The sequence below is a fragment of the Anomalospiza imberbis genome, chromosome 1 (assembly GCF_031753505.1).
Source record: "Anomalospiza imberbis isolate Cuckoo-Finch-1a 21T00152 chromosome 1, ASM3175350v1, whole genome shotgun sequence".
In the NCBI taxonomy this organism is placed as follows: Eukaryota; Metazoa; Chordata; class Aves; order Passeriformes; family Viduidae; genus Anomalospiza; species Anomalospiza imberbis.
The window spans coordinates 86,198,695-86,201,696 of record NC_089681.1 but is presented as its reverse complement, the minus strand read 5'-3'; positions in this window follow the sequence as shown (position 1 = coordinate 86,201,696).

Sequence of the window (3,002 nt, the reverse complement as noted above, 5' to 3'; positions counted from 1 at the left end):
GCCTCTGCTCCAATGCCGTCTGGAGGAGCCATTCAGAAGTGCCAGGTGTCCTGCACAACACCTATCTCTGACAACTGCCAATACACTCTTTTGCTTCACTTAAGCAAAAGTTAAGAGACTTCCTGGCATAAGGATGAATGGACTTAGCGATCCCATCTTTATGTGTGCTGGGTGTCACTGACCAAGCTGATCGATACGTACCTTTGATCAGACACCTGGCTATACAATCACAAGCTGTCTGGGAATTCCCTGAATTTCCATCCTTTCTGCCACATCAGAGAGCATACACAGCCTCTGTTAAGCAATATACTGGCAAAGGCGGAAGAGAAGGAGATTTCTGGGAGAGTGCTTGTCTGTAATCCTAAAATGTCCCTCTAATCCCAGCCTGTGACTCAGAGCTGGGGGGATGCAGAGGGTCGGTGTGGTCTGCTCCCCACTGCAGTGAGTCATTAGATCCCAAAGAGAAAAGAAGCCTTAAAGCCTCACTCTGATTTCTGTGAATGAGGGCAATGGGACATGTTGCACAAAATATGCAAAATCAAGGGCAATTCTGATATGCATTTGTTACAATACTCAGTCCCTATAGTGTCTCGCTTAACAGATGGCAGGAGCTGAATCTGATTAAACAAGGTTTTTTGAATCACTCACAGAGACAACTGAGAGGCAGGCAGAGGCATAAAGCAACACAGCTCTGAGAGCCTTCTAGATCTCAGTGGGTTTGCACTTCTCCATTCACTCCATGCCTGCCTTATTACAGCATTTAAAAACAAATCAGCTGAATTAGTTGGTGTGAGTACATGGTCTTTCCTGCTCCTGTCAAAGGAGTGACCCAGTGTCAAGCAGTGCTGCCAGCCTGCCTGCATTCAATGCAGAAAATATGGTGAGCTTGGTAATGTGATGACACTGATGCTCCTATTTTCCCTGAAACGAACTCCACAAAAATAAACAGCCTGAAAATCCCATATTCAGGTAGGGGTTTAGAAAGTGTGAAGTGTGCCACATGCATCTATGAAGTAGCTGGGGGGAAGGGAGGCAGGAGGAGGGAGGAAAGGCAAAACAGAACTACTTTGGCAATTCTGCAAGCTCGAAGATGACCGGTCAGGTGACTTTACAGTTTTTCTTCAGAAAGAATCTTAAGACAGATTGGCCCTGATGCGGGATGGGACAGCCTCAAACAATGGAGCATCTGAATTATGTCCACAGAAGCAGTTAAAAACCTGGCTGCTATACAAGCTATCAAAACCTCTGCAAACTGGGGCTTTTTTGGTGCAAATTTTGATGATTCTTCTTGGGAGGGAGGCCCCAAAGACCACTTAGTTCTCCAAGCCTGGTTGCCCAGTGTCAGGGCAACATCTCAGCCAAATGCCTGGCATGGCAGGGAGCACTAGCAGGCACCACTTGAAGTCACCAGCAGTCTTGGCGTTACTGCAGCACTAAGGAATTCTGAAGGAAGACAGTGCAAGGGTCCTTTCAAATCTTTCCTGCATCTGGCTCAAATCCAGCTGCAAATGGCCCAGTGATGCCCTTTCCAGATGTGGACTGACACCATGGCTGTCCAGGGAAGCGAAAAATTGCTGGGGGAGGGAGAGGGAGAGGATTATTAACCTGGTTCAGCTTAAAAATGAGGGGAGGTTTGTGAGGCTTCTGCAAAGTCTCCCTGCTGCAGGAAGCATGTTTTCAGAGGCGCCTCTGGCTGTGGATTGCGAGTGGCCGGCTGGCGCTGCGGTTGGCTGCTGTTGCCTCCTGAAGCCGCAGCAGCATTGTCGAGCTGCAGACGTGCAGAACAGCTCACGCCAAGACTGCGTGCTCACAGGTGATCTTTTGGTCTGTACATTTTCCAGCAGAGCTGGCAGCTGCTCCTGCAGTGTGCATGCTTCGCTGGCTGTCCAAAGAAGGAACTGGGCGGGCGTTGATCCAGTTGAGGCGGTTTCGAGGAGTGAAGGCAGGAAGGAAAATTACCAACTTTGACATATGTTGCTCCCTGCAGGTCTCTCTTATTATTGCCTGGCGGGATGTCAAGGTGCACAGACACGACCCAGAGCTGTAACACACGATGGCTGCTTCACCTCCTATCCCACCCCTTTCACACAGGCAGGAGTGGCAAAACCATTTCTGGCATACCAGGAAATCCTGGTTCTTGCTATTATCAAGGAGGGAGCATGCAGTTATACAACCTCGAGCTGCCATCAGCAGGACCTGTGGGAGGGAGGGGGGGAATAGTTCACTTGGAAAGGAATGCTGCAGTGTAGGGCAGTGGTTTTGACATGCTGGAGTGAAACTTGGCATAAGGGAATAGAGGGAATTCATTTGCCAGGTAGACGTGGCACTTGAGCAAGAGAATAAATGAAATGGCAGTAGAAATCTTGAGAGATCTTAAGAAGTGGCTGGTTATTACAGGGCAGGTATCTGCAATCCTTAGTGCAGTTTTCACTCTGCTGGGTGTCCACATCTTTCTAACAATTAGTATTTACCTGACCCTCTGTCTCTTTCATCTTGCCAGCACACAAGAGAATCCAGCTGTGTGCATAGGCCCCCAACTTGACAAGAAATGAAGACCCAGGGTGCAGTGGCCTCAAGTGTTTGTCAGCCCTTTCTGATGGCAGAAATCTCCTTAATTTTCTGAGAATATTTGTCTACTCAAGTGTGCCAGGAAGAATGTAGTGTGGCATAGCAGCCATCCAGAAAGACGGCAAATATTTGTTCCTGGTAAAAATTTGCTTGCCACATGTCTTCGTTTGCAGCATATCTCATGTGTTGGAGCCGGTGGGGGGCGGTCTGTGTGCCCTTCTTAAATGTCACTCTGAAAGGGCTGAGTCTTAAGGAGAGCACTTAGGTGGAAAAGGTGGGTGAAATACACATGTGCATCAAGAAGCACTAGGTGTGCATTGGATGAACACTTTTCACTGTCTCTGCTGACAAGCCCCTGCCAAGGGCTCGACATCTAAACAAACATGTTGAACCTTCCTCTTCACAGATTCCTTCTGCTGGGGCAAGTCCCCCAT